The sequence below is a fragment of the Phocoena sinus genome, chromosome 3 (genome assembly GCF_008692025.1).
Source record: "Phocoena sinus isolate mPhoSin1 chromosome 3, mPhoSin1.pri, whole genome shotgun sequence".
Taxonomy (NCBI): Eukaryota; Metazoa; Chordata; class Mammalia; order Artiodactyla; family Phocoenidae; genus Phocoena; species Phocoena sinus.
Window position 1 is genome coordinate 21,740,179 of NC_045765.1, and position 10,167 is coordinate 21,750,345.

General features: G+C 47.7%; 1 long non-coding RNA gene across 1 annotated transcript; it reads right to left on the minus strand.

The window, feature by feature from the left end:
• Positions 1-606: 606 nt before the first annotated feature.
• Positions 607-2,445, minus strand: LOC116751614. The gene is made up of 2 exons (XR_004349306.1): positions 2,370-2,445; positions 607-1,293 (listed from the first exon to the last, which is right to left on the minus strand). It is a non-coding gene; the product is annotated as an uncharacterized LOC116751614 (long non-coding RNA).
• Positions 2,446-10,167: the final 7,722 nt, after the last annotated feature.

The window sequence follows — 10,167 nt, forward strand, 5'->3', positions numbered from 1 at the left end:
AGAAGCCCCAGAGCGCTCCCTAGCCCTGTCTGCCATTTGAAGACACAATGAGAAGTCTGTGACCTGGAAGAGGGTCCTCCCTTGACCATGCCAGCACCCTGATCTCAGACTTTCAGCCTCAAGAACTGTGAGAAATAAATTTCTGCTGTTTATAAGCCACTCAGTCTGTGGTATTTTGTTATAGCGATTTTAATGGACTAAGAAAACAGCAAGAAGGATCCCTGGAAGGATGTGGGCATCCAAGGCCCCTTGCACACTCCCTTCGTGGTGGAGCTCATTACCTTGCAGAAAGGCCCAGGAGAGGGGAAAGACCTCTGAAGCAAGAGTGAAGACATATGAATTCTCGTCTTGCCTGCACTGCTGAGGGGCTACATTATTTGGACAAGGTGCTTCCTCTCTCTGGCTCTCCATTTCCTCACATGTCAAATCAGAGGTTTGGACTAGCTGACAACAATAATCATCTAGGAGTCATCACTGTTTGGGTGCTTTGTCTGCACTAGATTCTGAGTGAAGTGTATGACATAAATGATCCATTTTCACTCTCCCAACTGCTCGAAGTTTCTTTGGAGAATCTGAGTGTCAATAAAGATCATATTAAATCTTAGGTCTTCTGTGTATCTGAAAATTATTCCAACAGTGCTTTTATATATCTGCAGATGTCAGCCTCTTGATAAAGAACAAGGAATTTCCAATTAGATATGTATCAGGATTAGGTGTTGCCACATGTAACAGGAATCCCAAAAGTAACAGGGGCTTAAACACACAAGGGTTTACTTTACTGCAAGTAAAGTTAGAGCGCAGGGTTGGTATGGAAGCTGCAGAAATTCACCAAGCACCCAGCTTCCTTCTATCTGTGTGCTCTGTGGTACAAAACTTCCATCCTCAAGGACATCAGGTGATCCAAGAAGACTCCTGGAGCTCCAACCATCGCAGTTCCCCTGGAGGCAGCAGGAAGAGGAAGAGAGAAAGGGCAGGAAAGAGTGTACTTTGGCTGAATCAGCTCCCTTGGGACAGCCTTCCTGGAATGCTCAAAATTCACTTTCATTTTCACATCTTCGGCCAGAACTTAGTCATGTGGTCCCACCTACCTGCATGGGGAGGGTAGGAAATGTAGTCTTTTAACTGGTCACGTTGCCACCCTGAATAAAATCTTTGCTTGTAAGGAAGAAGAGAGGAGGGACACCGGCTGACAAATGGAAGTCTCTGTTACAGATGCTTATGTGTAAAGGACTGTCTGAATAATCACAGACCAAGTGGACCATTTGGTAGATGTATTGATGTAGCAATTTGAACCTGGAACATAAAATACCAATGTTGGTACCAGTTAGGAATCTTTTGGTTGGGAGAGAAACCCCATCTCCAACTGACTTATTAAACAAGGACATTTATAAGGCCACGTATTTTACTTGCAGAGGTAGGGTTAGCTTCAGGGTTGGTTGATTCAGCAAGTCAACAACATCATCAAGCCTAGGGTCTGTCCACCCATCTCTTCTCTTGTATAGGTGCTGGCTTTATCAGAGGCAACTGGCTACAGTGGTTCCAGAGATCACATCGAGACCCAATAATAGCCAAGCGAAGACGAGAGAACATCATTTCCAGTGACTTTCTCTTAGGAGCTACAAAATGTTCTCAAAGGCCTCTCATGGCTCATCTAAGCAATGATGACTTCTAGATTATTATTTTTATCAGTTAGTCCAACCCTCTGGAGAAATCATTGGCAAGGGGAAGGGGCAATTAAACCCTGTCTGGAGCTGGGATCAGCTTTCTTGAAGCTTGTGGTTACTTGGGGGAGTAGTAGATACCTTAACAAAACTGGGGTTCTGTACACAGGGGCCAAAGGAGGAAGCATGCTAGTAGGCATCAAACAGTGTTCACTATAGTTTGGATACAGGTACTATCATCTCCATCTTGCAAAAATGGGATAGAGGCTCAGAGAGGTCAAGTAACTTGTTTGAAGTTAAACAGCCAATGAGCAGCAGAGATAGAGCCTGAATCAGGGAGGGTCGTCCCAGATTTAACATGCTTAGTACACTGCTCCGCAACCAGAGAACTGGGGGGGGGGTCCTCAGAAATCAACTCTATCCGTGCTTCCCAAACTTCAGCCATTTGTCCACCACCTCTGTGATGTTTTTCTCATGTTTACTTATATCTGCACAATGATTTACTCAATATTTTTATTTAAATAATACCACCTTTATAATTTTTCTTCACGTAAACTCACAATTTTTACAACAATTGCATTTAAAAAGGCAATTAACACACTGACATAAATAGAAAACTAGTACCGCTTGCTAGAAATAGAAAGTAAATTAGAAAAAAGAAACACAGTTGAAAATAACACTCATATCTATTCTAGAGAGATGCCTTACCTGGTAGAGACACTGAGCTCAAGGTCTGCTCTGTTTCTGTCATGAAGAATGACCAGGAGTGAGGAGAGCATTAAAGACTTAACCAGCACCAAGTTGAGGCTTCCTCCTTGATGAAATGACTTAAAGAGAATGGAAAACAGCAGTGCTTTCCTATGATGCAATTCAATGCCATGCGAGTCTCCTCCACATACTTGGGAAATCATCCCACATACCATTCTTTGAGAAACCTCAACTTAGATCGCAGCCTGGTGGGTTAGTGACTGCCACATTACACTCGACAGCAAGATCTCAGGGGGCATACAACAATAGCACTCATTCATCTGTGGTTTAGCTGGTGCTCAGCCAATCCAGGCAGGAATTGATTAAGTGACTCTTCTGTCTAGCTGGGAACAGGGTTGGCAAAATTTTTCTGTTAACAAGTCAGAAAGTAAACATGTTAGACTTTGTGGACCACACAGTCTCTCTTGCAGTGACTCAGCACTGCTGTAATGGTGTGAAAGCAGCACAGACACGACATAAATAAATATTCAGGAGTGTGTTTCAATAAAGTTTTATTTATGAACACAGACATTTGAATTTTACATAACTTTCACATGCCACATAATAGTATTCTTCTTTTGATTTTTTTCAACCATTGAAAGATGTAAAAACATCCTTAGCTCTAGGGCCAAATCAAAACAGGTGATGGACAGGATTTGACCTGAAGACCGTAGTTTGTTCACCCCTGGTCTAAAGCAAAAGCTGTCACTGCTTCCGTCATGGCTGGCTTGCTGGGTGTATGACCTGTAAAACTGCACAGGGCCATGCACATAGAAATTACTGATCTTGAAATTATTTGCGCTTTTTGAAGAAGAGACCCTGCATTTTCATTTTACAGGGGGACCTGCAGAATTATGTAGCCAGTCGTGGCTCTGCTCACATGTGGGACATGGAGAACTATCCCCCAGCAGTGGCCTCACTGATGCAAACTCTCCTTGTGGTGATGGCAGAACTGCAAGAAGCTTAGTGGAAATGCCTGGGTCTGTTAATGTCTAAGCTTGGGACAGGCTCATTGTCACTTCTGTCCACATGTTTTGGCCAAAGCAAGTCATATGGTCAAGCCCAAAATCAAAGAAAGGGGAAATACACCTTGTTCTTTTAATGAGAAGGGCTAATCACATGAAAAAGAACTTGGATGCAAGAAGAATTGAAGAATTGGGGCCAATAATCTACCACCAACCCTAGATGAGTACGTTAATCATTCTGGTTGTTTGCACACTTCAGTATCAAAGAACTCATTACCCAGTCCTTATGTCTGTAAGTTTCATTAGTCCCCTGCTCCATCAGCCCAGGCAGAGGCAAGGACAAAAGATCTGTGTGTGTCCTGAGGTTGATTTCAGGGAGCAGCCATACACAAATAGACTTTCTTCCCTGTCTATGGGAGCAGGGAGACAAACAGCACAGACCTGATTCAATTTGTGTAGAAACAAGGGACTAGAACTAGCTGGCATTTTGAATGTATGAGCCAGCATGCCAATCTCCTCCCACAAGACTTAGCAAGCTCCCTTTCTTGGAAGGGTCCTCTTGGGGATCTCAGTACCTCGGATAGCACGCTTGTGCTGAAAAAAACTGGAGAAGAAAAATGACTGGCTCGCATTCTACTTGGGGAATTCTTTCTAGGTTTTAAACACGTTTGAATAAACAGAGTGAGTCCACAAATACATATCTGATTACACCACTCCCCTGCTTAAAGTCCTTTCCTGGTTCCCACTGCCCACGCTTGGCTTTACATCATGGCCCTCTGTGACCTGGCCACCACCCGCCTACACAACTGCATTTTCTTCCACAAGCTACTGAGTGTGAACATCTGGACATACTGGCCATCTTCCACCTATAGGTCTTTGCACCCGTTGTCACGACCCTGGAGGTCACCAGTGTGATAAACCATCTCAAATACCTTTTAAAAGGAAAGGAAAAATTATTGGCTTGTGTAATTGAATATCTCGTGGTGGAGGGAGCTTCAGTCATGCAGAGGTGCTTAAATAACGCCTTTAAGAGTATGTTTTCCTCTGTGTTGGCTTCCCTCAGGCAGGCACTCTCCTCGCAGTGATCAGTAGCAGCTCCAGGGGAAGAGAAAAGTCTCTTTTCTAGACATTCCAGCAAAAGTCCCAGGGCTGACTCTCATTGGCTGATAGGATCATGTGTCCATTATTAAGCCAATTGACATGGGGGGCTGGAGTGTACTAATTAATTGGCCAGTTTCAGAGCCTGTGCCTGTTCACACCTTCCCTGATTTCTGCATGCCCCTGGCTTTCTTCCCACATGGCCTTCCACTGCTGCACCTGTGCATGTCCCCTCAGATCAGCTACTGGTGTGCACACATTGGTACATACCCCATCTCCATGAAAAACCCATTACACTTGTGATTTTATGAGTTTAATAGCTTGACCAAAGACCTGAGGGTTATGGAGGAATCATAGCAGAGCCTTCTGCCTTTAGACAGGCTCCCCTTCCAAGAACACCTTTCTCTCCAGTGTGGCACTCCCCTGGGCCCAGCCTTGACTCCTCCTATCCCCCTGCAAGGCACAGCCCCGCCAGTCCAGTCTGCACTTACCTGCCTGCCCTCCCCCCCCCCCGCCACCCCCCACACTGACCTCTTTTCCTCATTCTGGTAAATAATTTACATGGTGGCAGTTCTAATAGTCTGTTGAGTCTCTCTCTCTCCTCTCTGCAGGGTCTGAGCTCCCTGAGGGCAGGGCTGTGTCCAGGTCATCTCTTTGTCTCCACTGCTTAAGACAGGGCATGGCACTGAGTAGGTGCTCAGTGGAGGCTGAATTCAAAAACTACTTTCAACAAAAAGTTGCATTTTTAAAAAATCAGAAAGAATTTCTTTGGCTCTGCCGGAAGCACAGAGTGTGGGTGAGGGATGATTTCAGTGGAAATGCCACGGGTCGCACTGGTTCTCAATTATTTATGAGGCTAAGGAGACGTGTTCCCAGAGCACCGCGGTATATTCTGAGGATATCAGGGCAGAATGTGAGTGACTTTGTTCCTTAGCGTCCCTGCAACTGTATTCTGCAGATGCCAGGGAGGGGGGCTTTTAGCTTCTTTTTGCAGCAAAAAAGAACTAGCTCTTCTGGAGCTGAGTTCTGCTCCTGCCTGGTTACTGCTTCTCAGTGTGGTGGCAAGGGTGGTGAGGTGAGGGTTGGACAGTCTCTGGAGGCAGACAGATCTGGGTTCAAGTCCTGCTCTGCCCTGGGTCACTCTGTGCTTCTGCCTCTTTGGGCTGACGTTTTCTCATCTGTGCAATGGAGACCAGCACTACTTCCCTGCTAGAGGACTGGGGCATCAGGAAAACTCACAGTCCAACACTGGGTGCAAGAGTAGATGCCCCTTCGATGGTAGTCCCATGCTCTGTGCTGGCTAAGCTGGGTCCAGCTTGACCCTGTGTGGCTCTGAGTTCTTTGAGTCTCCCATCGGTTCAGTTCCTGGATGGAATTTTTAAAGAGATTTACAGAAGATTTGCCTTTCATTTGAACCATTGGGTAGAGGCTGTATAATGATCTGCAAGGGATTTCTCCTTGCTTATGGAAGGAAGAGTCAAAGGGTTTTCAGGCAAGACTGTGCTTTTCTCAAGAGCAGAGAGTATGTCAATTCCAAAGACAGGAGCTGTGCTGGTCCTGTAGGACATACACAGGCTCTGCAGTCAGACAGTCCTGAACCTTTACCTTGTCCTTTGGAGACTCCAGAAGTGGCTGGGGCTGGAGGCTGTCTCTGGAGCCCTGTCCCCATTGGTGCTGGCCTGGATTTTCATCATGGATTTCCACTTTTGGGTACTTTCTATGGTATTCATATGATGAGCAACAGAGCCTGTGACCACAGAGCCATCCCGGGGTCCCGTGCTCCATAGTTTCTTAATAAGTTAGTGTTGAATGCTTTATTTGATGAGGAAATAGCCTTGGACTTGGCATGAAATGGAGCTTGGTGCAAATTCCATGTGTGCATGGCTCAGGGTCTATTTCCCCTGAACATCAGTTTCTTCATTTGTGTAAGTGGGTATATAACCACCGACTGTGCCGGGTGTTTGAAGTTGGAACACGATCACAGTTGGAGAAGCGCCTAGCACATAGTTAGCACTCAATGCATGATGGCTTCTCCCTCTGAGTGCCCTGCAGCCTTCTTCAGAATTTCAGGAGTCTCCATTTTCCCCTCTATGCTTCCCTAAATAAATAATTTTCTCCTTAAGTACTGCCTTCTAGATAAATAAAACTCTCTCATTTAATTTGATTGTTTTCCTGTTTGTTTAATTACTACCATTAAGACGTTAGTGCTCACTTGTATTCTCTCATGGCAAATGTGATATTTTAACTCCTCTTTGGGTTACTGTATTTGTCAAGTTTCTGCTGTGGCTAGTATCAGAAACTTGATTCAATGTGGCTTAAGGAGAAGAGGACATTTATTGGTTTCTATAATTAAATATTCTAGAGGGTTGCTTAAGCCAAAGACAAGGCTGCATTCAATCAGACAATGGACCAGGATGCAGCGTCTGTTTCTTGGTTCTGCTCCCTGTGTCACCCTCACTCTTGGGTAGACCAGCATTTTGCTTCCGTCCTCTTCTCTCTCAGCAGCTCCATGGAAAGAGGTTTCCTTTCCCATTAGAGACACCAAGAGTCTTGGGTCTGGGTCCAAACGCTGCAGCTGGGGAACTGTGACATGCTGGCCAGCCCTGCTGGGTTCCGTGCCTGCAGCTGGGGGTGACGGCTCAGCCTCGCCGTTCTAACCTCATGGGCTGTGAGAGGCATGGGGTGAGTCCCAGAGGTAAATCAGGACAGGGATCCGCTATCTGAGGCCGGAGGAATAGCAAGCAGTAAGATTCTTTTCATTTCTATTTCACAACTGAAGAAACATCCTGTGTCTGTGAGCAGCTAGTTCAACCCACTCTGATAATCTTACTTCCTCTGAAAGATGGGACCTGGGCATAAGATAATCGACTTATATAGCCCTTTTTTGGGAACCAGCTTGTCTGTGTTGACTTCTGCCTCTGTCCGGGGCTTTATTTGGGGCCTGGTGGCAGAGGTGCTCTGATGGGAGTGGGCAGGGTCACGACCTTGTCAAGGGGGGGTGGGTCTTGGTGATCTCATGCAAGATCACCGTCCTGGGTCTTTGTTCCCTCATCTGTGAAATAGAAGCAATCACTTCATCCTCCCAGAGATGTTTACAGGATTTGCCAAGGTGACGAGCTCTTTGTAGGTGCTCTGTGAACACAGGGTGGACTCTGAACCCGTGTGGCCTTAGGCGAGTCGCTTCAGCTCGTTGAACATCTTTGCCTGAGAGTGAGATCATAGCCCTGCCTCCAGGATCAGGCATGCAGGAGGCACTCAATAAGCATCTGGAGACCGAAAGGAGATAGAACTCTGTAAATGACGAATACCCCCCAGGTGCCAGATAAGGTATTTTCATCGGTACAGTCTCACAGTTACTAAGCTATTTAGATGAGGAAACTGAGGCTCAGAGATGCAAACTGACTTCTCTAAGATCACACAGCTGAGGGGCAGAGCCAGGCTTTGAGCTCATGTTCTTACCACTGTTGTAGCTTGCTTCCCGTATATAGACCTCACCCTCTGGACCTGGCTAAGAGGTCACCTCTCATGCAGTCTCCCCAGGGCTCCCCAGCTGGGTTAGGACGTCTCCTTCGTACCCCACCCCCTGCCTCCCTGCTCCCTAGGCCCTCCATCACAGCCCTTACTCCCTGGAGTTGTAACTATTTATGTGTCTGTCTTCCCCCACTGGACCAGTGATCAGGCCTGATGTGCCTGATAGCCCCTGGTCCCTGATATGCCGCTGGGAGTAAAGATGGAGCTGGTAAGAAGAGAGTGTCTGGTATCACCCCCAGGTCTCCCTGTTGGACCTTGAGCAGAGTCCTAAACCTCGATGAGCCTCAGTTTTCTATGCTGGGAAACGGGAATAACAGGACCCTCTTAGCTGTGTTGTCATCAGGATAGAAGTAGTATAACAGTAGTAACAAACATTATTTGAGGGCTTACTCATTCTGTTTATTTATTCCAACAATCTTTTAAGGCAGACAGTAGAACAATGCATATTTTATAGTTAAGAAACCGACCGAGAGTGGAGAACTGATTTGCCTGGAGTTGCACGGCTGGAACCTACAACACGCATGGTGGGAGCTCAGTGAGTGAGATCTATAATAATGATAAATGTTCTTGGAGTAACTGAACGAAGGCGCTCCACACTTCCTCCCTTGCCACTGTGGATCCCTTGGCTCTTGTTGAATACCAGAGTCACCCGGGGTAGGTTACTGGGCTGTGACTGGCTAGGGAGGAGAGCATGGCTCCTTACACCAGGGCTGCGGCGGCTTCTGGAAGGAGGGTGGTTTGGGGCAGAACAGAGGTCTTGCCCAGCCAGCCCCGAGAAGCTACGGGGCTCACGAAATCTGATGTCCTTATCTGGAAACATCACTGCGCTCCCTCCTCCATCCCAAATTTTCATCGCATCTTCCTCTTAGCCGCAATCTCTTCCTTCTGCGGGAAGAGAGGCAGCCGCCATACATGTTCTTTCAGGAATAGCCTCTGACACGGCTGGAGCCTTGATGTGCTCCTCTTAAGGAAGGAAGGGCAGGGAACGACACGGCGTAGGGTGGCTCGGCATTGAACAGGCTGGGTTCAAATCCCCGCTCTGACATTCACTGGCTGTGTGACCTTGGCCTCGTCCCATTTCCTCCTTGAAGGCGGGAACCGTCACCACCCTGTCTCAATGGGTAAAGTGAATGAGGGGTCAGTAAAATGCCCTCAGAGCCTAGGTGCTCAGAGATGCTTTTTCCTTCTTCCTCCTCCCCCCTTTCCTTCCTGAGACAGTTACTGAGATCCTGCCGGGTACCAGATGTAGCAGAGGGTGGGGACTCTGCTAATCTCCCTCCCGGCTTGGCTAACGTCATGCACTTAGCTGGGTGAGGCTGGGAACTCTGGACGTCCTGGAACCTTGTTTCCTGCCCTCAGAGCTGCACGATACGTCAGGGATGCCTCAGGGAAGAGCTGGAGATATTTGGAGCAAGAGGGAGGGAACTATGGAAATATCGGGGTGTGGGGGGGGCGGGAGTGGTGGGAAACTTGAGAGACTGTCCCAGTGCACAGCCAACGAGTTCTGAGGCTGGAACCATCACTGGGAGTGGAGGTGCAGTGTGGAGAGGTGTCCAGTCAGGTCTTCCCAGAGGACTGGGGGAAAAGTAAGTTTAGGGGGCAGACTTGGAGCCACTGTCCAGCAAGAGGATGATTTTCCAGAGAAGTGGTAAGCTCACTGTCTCTGAAGGCATTCAGGTAGATACCCGTGACTGTTGGGCAGAGACATGGAAGGGCTAGGACACCAGAAACCTCAAGGACCCTTCCTGATTCTCTCTCTAGGGGATGCCAGATGACCTGACTGCTATTCTGTTGGGTGACCTTGGCCTTGCCGAGAAGACCCCAGGGTGAGAAGCCTTGAGCTGGCTTTTGGGGCCCTGTCAAGGACGAGACACAGTAACCCTTGGCGAGGGGCAATAACTGTTCCCTTTCCCTGATCTCAAGGATGGCAGCTGTTGACTCTCCCCCAGCTTAGCATCTGGTTCTGGCAGATTCATGTTCCAGGAGCTGAGAGTAGCCAGAGAACAGATGGGCAGCTCATTACCTAAGGGTGAAAGGACAGGGAAGGTCAAGGGGGCTCTGGGAAGGCCCTTGGGTGAGGTGGCCACCTGGAAGAGGTCAGGATCCTATGGGAAGCATTCCAACCAGGACCAGGCGAGCTGGGAGTGTGGAGAATCAGGGACAGC